Consider the following 12,065-nt stretch of genomic DNA (forward strand, 5'->3'; position numbering starts at 1 on the left):
TCTCACAGATGTTCCATATTATTACATTTGCTTAAAAAATGTAAAATGTCATTCATTAATAAATTAACATTGTAATCACTGGCAAATATCTGTGGAAGGAGGAATAACAGTAAACAGCCCAATAGCATGCTAAATCTGTCCCATGTGCTTAGTACTTAAAATATAATCTAATCAAACAAAGACTAAAAAGCACACTGTGGGATTGTCTTTGTTTATTTGGAGATTTATTTAAGTAGGACTATTTTGCAAAATATACACATGAACAAACCGTTTCTGCTGTTAGTACAAGAAGTCTCCATCTGCTAAGAGAAGTAAAACTTCTTAAAAGAGAGAGAAATCCATTGTAGGATCTAGGATACTTTAGACACCTCATCAAACACCATCCCTAATCTGTAAGATGTTTGCCACGGTAGTGTTAAGTAAGCAAGTGCATCTAAATGAGCCTAATTACCCTTTTAAAGAGAAATGCTTTCAGCTGGGCATGCCATTTAGAGATGTATAACTGAATTATAAGTGACATATGAAGATGTGTTGGAAGATGAAGGAGGAAAGGAAAAGTGGGAAGTGGTGCATGGATTACAGACCTCCAGCTGTGAACAGGCAGAGAGAGTAGACAGATACAGCAGCTGCTTACATACGTGTACATATTCACAAGCAGAGCTAAAAAAGCACTGAGGATCACAAAAATGTCCCAGTACATGAATACATGCACAGACTGACTCTCTCTCGCTCTCTCCTTACTTCTTACACACACAGTGTCACAGCTCTGACATGGATAAATAAGAAACCAGAAAGATGATTCAGTCCAACTAGAGGGCTATGATACATGATGCAATGACTTCTTAAACACGCCAGGCATGCACACACACACATAAACGCACACACACATACACACACAAACACACAGCATGAGACACATCTGATAGCTTTATATTCCCAGCAATGTAACCGTTGTCATGATATATGGATTTAGGTGGGTTAAAGTTCTAAAAATTTAACGTAGCACACAAACACACACACACACACACACCAGTAGATACACACACACACCAGTAAATACACACACACACACGCACACTCACCCCCTAGTGCAAAGCAGCTTATGGTTTGATCCACTTATCTGTAAGTCCAGAGCAAATCCTGAAACGCTAAAAGCTAAAGAATGAGGGCTGGAATTAGGGTGGCTAGAGAGACAGAGGGACCAAACTCAACCTTAAAGCCTGAAACAATTCTCTTTGTGCAGTGATGGGGAAAAGGCAGAGCATGCTACTGGAGAAAGGTCTGAGAAGAGAGCCAGCTAGAAGAGAGCGATTAGTATAGCAGAATTTTACAATAAGTCAGTCAACTCCAAAAACAACCCAAGGGTCCATAAATGGGAGAAGACCTTCGAGTGTAAAATGTAGAGAGGAAAGTGAGAGACAAGGACAGGCACGAAAGAGGAACAAAGAGCTCCCATATGTGTAAAAGACAGGCTTTCAGAGGATATACAGCACCTCTATAGAGAATCACTCAGGAACATCCGATGCAGCGAGGAAAGCATCAGATCAAACAGGCTTGCTTGAACCCTCTAGGTAAACTAAGTGTCATTTTGAAGGCATCAGAAGCTGACGTAACCTGCTGAAACTTTCAGCAATGTTTCCTGGCTTACTAATGACCACTGTTTAAGAGGAGTTTATGTCATTAATTTGTAGTGTAGGGGCAACCTCTGATGAGAAAAGGGTGATGGTGTGATCTGGTGGTGTCTGGCCCTTAGAGGCCTGTACCATTTTGTTATTTTACTATTTGTGTTGGCATACTTCTTCCCTGAGCAATGTGAGACCCGTGAAGCTGCGTTATAATAAATTGTCCAGTGTGTTTCATCTGACTATCAATGCCTATTCCCATGTTACAACTATAATAGCATTTTTAGTGGTTGCAGATTGTTGTGAGCTTTTATGGCAGATCACATAGGCTCCAAGCTGAAAGGCTAAAAATTTACAATCTATAAAAATATAACAAAAAGTGTCAGGCCTAAAGCAGTGTAACTTTAATAAGTACTCATTCTCATTTCTCATGAGCAAAGGTGCAAACACACAAGGTTAGTTTAAGAGGATTAGGAGGTTTTTCCATTAGAAAAATACAATGAATTTCAGAAGATAAACATTGATAGTTTATAGATAGTTATAGTTAGTGCTTTAGATCAGTAGAAACAATTTGTTTGCAGACTGGATAAGACTATGAACAGGGTGTAGACTATAAAAGTACAAAAGAGGAAACATAAAAGACCAGAATTTGCAGAGAAATATACAACAATTAAGATGTTGAGCATAAGCATTATATTTGTCTTATTTATTTGACATTTGTGTCTGTGTGTGTTGCTTGACATTGAATGAGGAATTATATCTATACTGTATACTGAATACTCTCTTTATCTATGGAGTACCTTAGACACATTGGAAAATACAAATGAAATAAATTAAAAATAATTACAATTACTATATTGAACAATTAATAAATTACAATTATTGTTTAATTAAACAAATAGAGGCTGATGACAACAGTGTTGACTGTGATATCATCCCTTCCAACAAGTCTGATCCATCTTGTTATTAAATTGTATGCCTGAAATACACTTAAAATAGACTTCATCGGTAAGGAAGCTACTGAGGAAAAACTATTTTAGACATTTGACCTTTCTGTGACCTTGACCCTGTTTAGATCTATTCTGAAATACATAAAACATGAAGCCATAAAAATAAATCACTCAAATTTTCAGATAATAATCATGCCAATAGAGCACAGGGAATTGAACTGAATTAAATAAGAGAGAGAGAGAGAGAGAGACAGAGAGAGAGAGATACTGGCTTGATATATATGGAATGAAAATGATGGGAGACCAGCCTAATCTGTCTCGTCACCATGGTAACGAGGGGACGGGGAGGACAATCCCCATCCTCTTCTCACTGTAGGTCACCGATGATCCACCCTACAAACGCATCATTCCCCACACACACACACTTTGCAGGTACAAATGTGTCGATAAATACCTGTGTTTTAATGAAGAAATTTTATTTGTAATTGGGATACTGATGTGTTAATTAAGCATCAATTAACTAATTAACTCATTAACCACTTGATATTGACAGAATAATTAACTGAACTAACTGATTAGTGCCTGCTTGATACTGTCTGTAAAATTAAAATCACTATTCTTCAACTTAATCAGTGATTGGGGAAATTAATAATGTGATATTGATTCTGATTTTGTTTATCATCTATGTGCATTTTCTTTTTAATTCCACATGAACTGTTTGCCAGTTTATTGCTTTTTGTGCTAATCCTTGTAAGATACAGTATCTATTGTAGTGTGCTGTTATGCATTATGCAAAATACATAATGTAAAACGACATCACTCCTGCAACTCTGCCTCTCTAATCACTCAAGGAAGTGCACTGTAATTAGCTGAGATTTGCATTTATTTAAAGAACAGTGTATCATCTAGTGAGGAGCACAGCATGCCCAGAACACACCAGTGCACACAACGCTCAGCTTGCTGCTCATGCTTCACTCCTCAATGTACTAAATTCTTGTAGGTGTTTGTAAGAACTCCAGGTGTCTAGAACTGTGGAAATTGTGCTCTGAGGTTTTTCTGTAACTATGCTGAATCATGCAGGTTTTATTCTCACACACCTGGGTTCGTGACTCCGTTTCTGGTCTTAAATACATGACAAGCTCACATAAAATATAAAAAAAAAACAAGTCGGCGCTAGTTATCTGACTATTAAAGTATTTCTGCATGCTTGCAGGCTCTGTTGCTTACATGAAAGCCCAAGTTCACATTAAGTCATGTTACATCACACTGGGACAAGGATTACTGTCTCAGAATATTATTATACAAACATATAATTTAAAAAAAAACAATCAAAATAAAGATATAATAATTATTTACAAATATCAGCTCCTAATTGTGAATAGGCAACAATTATAATATGTAAAACTATAAAGAACCTTCTGTATGTTTCTATATTTATAATAAATAGATGAGAGTGAAAGTGAATACTTGCCGTTTAATGTCTTATACAACCTAATGAAGTCTTGCCATTCCAGCGCAGTCTATCTTTCGGTAAGGGGCTTTCTCAAAGCCTGTCTTGCTATTTCATTTGACTAACAGCTGTTTAGTATCAGTAGTACCTCCACTACTCAGGTCAGAACCCACAAAGGGCTGTACTCTGCTATAGCAAGGGTCAATACTCCTGTGCCCAGCTAATAAACCTGGTACTATATCTGTTTCCACATATTTGACTTCTGATATGTGGAAAAACAGTATGGGATTTCAGAAGATTGTGAATGGGGGCTAATGCCTCAGGATCATGTTTGTCACCCCCAGCTACTGAGAATTGCCTCTGCTTCACAAAGAAGAGTTTGTGTAAACTTTCATCATCAAGGATCTGCTGATGTGGAATAGAACAAAGGCCTTGTCTTGCCTTATGAATTTGCCTTTTCCACACTCCACCATGATGTAAAGCTGCCGGGGAATTAAAGTTCCTCTGAATTCCTTTCTGAAGCATGGCCTTTTCAATCTTATCACAGTTCCAGGCTGAAAGTGACTCAGTCAGTGTCCAGCGTGTGATCTCTATGTGCACTGCACTACGTGACATGCTTTGTTAAGACTGTTCCTCAATCTTACCTCTAACACGTCGGCAGATCACACATCTGGATATAACTTTCAAGCTACAGAGTTGGCATTTATGAGCCCTATCTTTTCCTGAGATGTGACAGGACATGATTTCTGCCACTGTGAACTTTCATCACTGCCTGATAAAATATAAATGTAGCTCCATTTTTCTTCCTGTTCTCTATTTTCTGTATGTGGAATGTGGGTTATACACTCTGTATTTCCAGTCATTTGGCATTTAATGACCAATGAAAGGCTATTTTTTTTCAACTTGTGTCCGTGGCTGACAGAAGTGTCCACCATAAAGCTGTATCTCCTTTCTTAGTGTTCAGACAGGTAACAGCAAAAATTCATAATTGACTGAAATGTGAGTGGGTTTTATTTCAATTAATTATTAAATGAATGATCTGATAGCATATTTCATATACAGATAAAGTAAAGATATTGTCTCATATGCTTTGTGTTCCTTTGTTCACCATGTACAGCCTGTGACGTATAATATATTTTAGTGAAATGTGTTTTACATTTGTGTGATTTAAAGTTACACAAAATACAGTCAGCTCAAATATTTTATCAAATTAAGAAAGCATAGCAGCAAATGTCAATATACATGGTATGTGTAGATCAAACCTTCTTGTTTCATCAGAAGCATTAACACTGATCTCTGTCAACACATGAATTCATAGTGGCTGTGTTTTAGTCACATATATGTATATAAAGACTTGTTTGAATTCCATCAAATTCATTGAAAACATTCTATACTACTCTACACTGACTACCTTACAGTGTCTTTCAACATAGATGTTTTTGATTTATTTTGTTTGAAAAACAGCTTCCTGGAAAATTATTCATTAGACAGTGAAACTCATTCATTAAACAATGAAAAATGAAGAAATACAAGAGTGATGATATTTTGGCAGGCAGAGTCATTAGTCGTTTGGTTTCTTCAGGCAATACTGTCTTCTCCTCTTTTCATTGTAACCAGTTGCTTTGCTCTCTATTTCTTACAATGGGTGTTGAGGTTAAAACTGATTCTATTTCTATAGATTGTGTAACTGAAGGTTGCTTGTTATATTTAAGTACCATGACACTGCCTTCTTTCACTTGATCCAGCTTGAAAAGCAATTAAATAGACTGGATTTTTATTCTCGCTGATGACAACACTGTACACTGTGGTGTTTCTTTTGAGTTCAGGGTCATCCAAAAGGAGTGGGAGGAAATTTACATTTACATTGTAATCCATTCTTTTTCTGTTTTTCATAGAAACATTGGTTCATGGATCCATTACTTGAACTTCCATACATGCATTAACACTAACCTCTCTTGGTGCCATAATAGCTGAATTCAACTTTGCTCCAATATATCTACACTGTGACTGTATTTTCTCCTATTACAGCAATCTTGTCGAGCACAAATGTACCAAATCTAGTGTGCTTGTCTGCAAAGCACTGCCTGGCTGTCAGACCAGAAGGTTGAAGGCTTTAGCTCTAACTCCTTTCTCAGCATTTTCTCAACTCTAACAGCTATAACAGCAGCAGCAAGTCCCATACATGGGACTGTCACTTGTAGGGTTTTTATTTTATTTTTTTTTCCTTCTGATGTCTATTTGAGATTGTGTGCCAGTGTAGGTGTTACCAATTCAAGTGGTTTTACACAACTTGACACTTTGAGAACTTCAAGTTTTGCGAGTTTAGCTATATATTTTCTACACATGGAGATGTAACCTCAGGTATTTCTTCATCCCAACTGTTTTTCTATCTACAAAACTCCTGAAGAAGTATCATGTGGTTGGTAAATTGATGGGATACAGGATATATAGTCATAAATTGATCTCATTATTGAAAATATATTTCTTTGGGTCTTTCTTGAAGGTCTGGTGAATAGAAACTCTTTAGCCTCCCATTCCTTTATACCGCTGAAGGCTGAAATATTACACTGTGTTGAATTTATATCTATAGTGGATATAAAAAGTATATACTCCCCTTTTAAAAAGCAGGTTTTGGTGGAAGAAAATTTCCATTTTCATGACAAAAGCAGCAAATAAAAATGTTCAAACATTAGATTTGATCTCAAAAATAAGATCAAACATTTTTCTCTGATTTTGTCTGATTTCTCTTTGCAGGTGTCAGCTTTGCACATCTTGACTTGGCAATATTTTCCCATTCTTCCCTGCAAAAACTTTATAGATCCATCACATTTTAACAGCATATCTCTTCAGGTCACCCCACAGATTTTTAATTAGAATTAGGTCTAGGCTCTGGGTCAGTCTTCCTTCGTTGAAGCCACAGAAATTCCTCTTCATCTTTCTAACAGGCATCAGATTTGGAATATTCTGAGCTATCCATGATTCCATCATTGAAAGCCTCAGTTCTGGCTGAAGAAAAACAGTCCCAAAGCCCCTTCACTGAAGGTATGGTGTTCTTGTGGTGATATGTTTTTTGTGCTGTTTCGGAATAATGCTCAAAAGTTCAATAATGTATACTGTTTACAAATATGTACAGTATATGTAGACAAATTTGTATATTTTGTATACAAATTCCTGTTCTTGGTAATGCCAGTGTTGAGCCATATTGTGTGCCATGTGCCATGTTGTGCCACATGATGCATATGGCCGAAAATGCGATAACAATTATTTTTACTATTTATTATCTTAAAGATTACCATGATATAGAATTTCAAAACACTGTGACAGTTTTTAAAGAGTATTCCTCTAAATTTAATTAATCAAATGTTTATTTGATTCAATGTTTTAAATATTTCAATGTTTTATATAATAAAATAATATACAAATATAATATAAACTAGGGATGCATGATATGAAAAATTTAAACCGATACCAATAACCAATAATTAAGTCCTTCTCATGGCTGATTCTGATACCGATACCGATAACCAATAAGTTCATATTTTTATATTAGAATTTTTATATAATCTGCAGTTTGTGCACCCAGGAGAATAGAAAATCTAAGATGCATTGATGAAACTGATATTTTAGTAGCTCTGGCCTAACTGTAATAGCAAACATCAGTCCTAACTCTTCAGATGTTTTTATATTTTGTTTAAGGCACTACAATAAGAACAGAAAGGGTGTAACATAACTATGACAGAACTAGGGTTTATCTGCAATTAACAACTCATTAACAACAAATTTATATTCAAGTATTTCATGCATAACAAAGAAATCTATTCAACCTTTTTAGTGCATGAGGATGAGGAAGGTATATAGACCTTAAGTCACATGCTCCATCTTTTAGGCCTAGCGGTAGTAGCTGCTGCTGCCGCGGCTGCTTCATATTCTTTTAATACAGCTTCGCCGTGACAACAACCCTTCAAGTGAGATATAAGATTTGTTGTGTTAAAACTTGAAGCCTTTTTACCTCTTCTCTGAATCCTTGCTGAACATGCATTGCAAATAGCAATGGCATTGTCCTCTGCTGTCACCGGCGAAGACATTTTCACAGATGATGACCAAATGAGTGCGACACAGGCTGAGAGTCACTGCAGTTTAAAGCTGAATCTTGGATAAATCAGGCTGATTGATTGATTTAGCAGCAAGTGTACTTTATCAGATCTAGTTATCGGATTTAATTTATTTATCGGAGCAATAAAAATGGCGTCATTTTCACCCATATCGGCCGATAATTTAGCACCCCTAAAATAAACTATTCAAAATATTATACAAAACTACGTGGACAAATCCTCCTTTCATGACTTCACTTGTTGGCATTATATGGAACCTCAGCCCTTTTACAGCCCTTCCTACATCGATAGCCTCTGTTGGTAAACTATTTTTAAAGAACTGTGCAACTGAGTCACCGAAACCAGGACATGTAATCTCAAAGAGCACATGACCATTATTCTCTGCCCTATAACACTGATTATGAGCTTCTCTTCTATTTCCTGTGAAACTGTTTTGAGTTTATTCACTATTAAGTCCTATTCTCAATACTGTGAAGACTTAGCGTATGTGTATGAAATGAATACTAGTATGAACAGCATTATATTTTTCAGTGCAATTCTGTCTTATAATGAACAGGTGGTAACCCCACTTTCAGCTTTTGTTATCTGCCTTTTTGCAAAAAAATGGCTTAATCTACTCTACTGCTTGATAGCTGGCTTGAACAACACTTGAACACAATTTTACACTTCATGTGTATTCAACCAGTTGGTATAATTCAAATTGTGGAAAAAAAAATGGTAGTGTTTACAGAGTTGTCAGACATAGACAGTGGCAAATTTTGCATTTTGGGTTTAAATGCACTTTGTCATTCTTTAGATATTCTCACTGTGCCAGTCAGTGTAAAGTGTGATTGGCTGTTGTGTTTGCTTTCAGCCTCCATTAGCTATTTTAATATTTTTATATTAGATATGGGGAAATAGAAAACAAAAACAGCTTCAGCTTATCATCATTATTGACAAAAACTTTATCATGATACAAATCAGGATTGTGTTTTCACCCAGCACTACTTCAGTGTGTTCCACAGCATATCTAATGCCTTGAGAAATTCTTTTATAACCCTCACCTGATCAACACCTTTCAACACTGAGATCCTTTTCATGCTTTGTAAGTTCTTTGTGGACCATGGATTTGTAGCAGAATACCACAAAGATGATCAAAAAAATCCTACTCAAACTTCATTTAGGGTTAATCAGAGTCTCTTCACTGATGAAGTGTAGACTAGCTGAGTTTGACAACTCAATTACTTAACATGAGTTTGAATGTGATTGGTTGATTTTGAACAAATTATATAAGTGTAACATGCGGGCGCCCCTGCCCTGTGCAAACCCGGACCTCCGTGGTGCTGCGTGCGCCTGCACGCCATGGAGACAGACCCATTCACGGGATTCAGACAAGTGCTGCTTTATTAACATGATCACAAGACCTAATAACTAAGACATAACAGAAACCTAACATAGAACATAGAACAATGACCAGCTAAGACAGGTACAAAAGGATCCCTATTTATAGGGCACAACATTAGGACTAATGGAGAATAGAGTCCCCTGCCAGCACCCTTTCCAGGCCTGGCAGGGAACTGTCCAGCATTTCCTGACATAGTCCCCTCTCTAAAGCGCGGCTCCTGAAGCGCCTCCTGCATAGCTGAAGGACGCCCCAGGCATATCCGGCAGGTGTAGTCCAAGAGGGGAGATGCAAGGCATGACATAACTGCAGTCCACAGTGGTGCCCCAGATCCTGGGGATACAGTGGCATCCGACACATAGAAGGGTGGGAAGCGTCTTCTACCTGAGATGCCGAGCGACGTCCTCCACGGAAATTCCATTATGGAGCAGCATCCCTGGCTGGCGAGGTGGTGGAAGCCACGCTTCTAGTGGGTCCTATAAAAGGGGGTGCCCCCCATGACATGAAGTCGAGCAGCGTCCTCCGTGGAAAACTCCATCACGGAGCGGCGTCCTCGACTGGAACAAGGATGGAGGCACCTCTCTGGGAAAACGGGGAAGGAGGGCTACCTGCTCGAACGTCCTCCGAGGCAGGTGGTCTGTCGGATGTAATCCACTGGGGTCCTCGCTCGTGGGCTGCAATACCTGGTCATGAACAGAAACTCACCGGGATTCCAGCTGGGTCTTCGAGAATGGCAGGTCATTCTGTAATGTGCGGGCACCCCCGCCCCGTGCGGGGCACTATCCCAGACCTCCGTGGTGGTGCGTGCGCCTGCACGCCATGGAGACAGACCCATTCGCGGGATTCAGACAAGTGCTGCTTTATTAACATAAACACAAGACATGGGGAAGACAACCTAATAACTAAGACATAACAGAAACCTAACATAGAACATAGAACAATGACAGGCAAACACAGGTACAAAAGGATCCCTATATAGCTTTATAGGGCACAACATTAGGACTAATGGGGAACAGGTGACACGTCAGGAACGAGAACAATAGGAAAGGCGTGGCACAAAATATACACAATAAAGCAGGCGTTATAGAGTCACCTGCCAGCACCCTCTCTAGGCCTGGCAGGGAACTGTCCAGCGGTTCCTGACAACATGGGTGTGCACACTTTTGCAACCATTTTATCCCCTTCTTGCCCCCTAAAAAGTTTCTGATTTTCTGTGGGTTTTATATATATATTTATATATATATATATATATATATATATATATATATATATATATATATATATATATATATATATATATATACACTATATTGCCAAAAGTATTCGCTCACCCATCCAAATAATCAGAATCAGGTGTTCCAATCACTTCCATGGCCACAGGTGTATAAAATCAAGCACCTAGGCATGCAGACTGTTTTTACAAACATTTGTGAAAGAATGGGTCGCTCTCAGGAGCTCAGTGAATTCCAGCGTGGAACTGTGATAGGTTGCCACCTGTGCAACAAATCCAGTCGTGAAATTTCCTCGCTCCTAAATATTCCACAGTCAACTGTCAGCTGTATTATAAGAACGTGGAAATGTTTGGGAACGACAGCAACTCAGCCACGAAGTGGTAGGCCACGTAAACTGATGGAGCGGGGTCAGCGGATGCTGAGGCGCATAGTGCGAAGAGGTCGCCAACTTTCTGCAGAGTCAATCGCTACAGACCTCCAAACTTCATGTGGCCTTCAGATTAGCTCAAGAACAGTGCGCAGAGAGCTTCATGGAATGGGTTTCCATGGCCGAGCGGCTGCATCCAAGCCATACATCACCAAGTGCAATGCAAAGCGTCGGATGCAGTGGTGTAAAGAACGCCGCCACTGGACTCTAGAGCAGTTGGAGACGCGTTCTCTGGAGTGACGAATCGTGCTTCTCCATCTGGCAATCTGATGGACGTGTCTGGGTTTGGCGGTTGCCAGGAGAACGGTACTTGTTTGACTGCATTGTGCCAAGTGTAAAGTTTGGTGGAGGGGGGATTATGGTGTGGGGTTGTTTTTCAGGAGCTGGGCTTGGCCCCTTAGTTCCAGTGAAAGGAACTCTGAATGCTTCAGCATACCAAGACATTTTGGACAATTCCATGCTCCCAACTTTGTGGGAACAGTTTGGAGCTGGCCCCTTCCTCTTCCAACATGACTGTGCACCAGTGCACAAAGCAAGGTCCATAAAGACATGGATGACAGAGTCTGGTGTGGATGAACTTGACTGGCCTGCACAGAGTCCTGACCTCAACCCGATAGAACACCTTTGGGATGAATTAGAGCGGAGACTGAGAGCCAGGCCTTCTCGTCCAACATCAGTGTGTGACCTCACAAATGCGCTTCTGGAAGAATGGTCAAAAATTCCCATAAACACACTCCTAAACCTTGTGGACAGCCTTCCCAGAAGAGTTGAAGCTGTTATAGCTGCAAAGGGTGGACCGACGTCATATTGAACCCTATGGATTAGGAATGGGATGTCACTTAAGTTCATATGCGAGTCAAGACAGGTGAGCGAATACTTTTGGCAATATAG

At 39.0% G+C, this 12,065-nt stretch overlaps 1 protein-coding gene across 1 annotated transcript in view; it reads right to left on the minus strand.

The window, feature by feature from the left end:
- The window catches only part of pcdh15a (protocadherin-related 15a), a 197,263-nt gene that overhangs the window by 158,096 nt on the left and 27,102 nt on the right, over positions 1–12,065 (minus strand). The gene's annotated exons all lie outside the window — the stretch shown is intronic.

The sequence above is a fragment of the Hemibagrus wyckioides genome, linkage group LG03, assembly GCF_019097595.1.
Source record: "Hemibagrus wyckioides isolate EC202008001 linkage group LG03, SWU_Hwy_1.0, whole genome shotgun sequence".
Taxonomy (NCBI): domain Eukaryota; kingdom Metazoa; phylum Chordata; class Actinopteri; order Siluriformes; family Bagridae; genus Hemibagrus; species Hemibagrus wyckioides.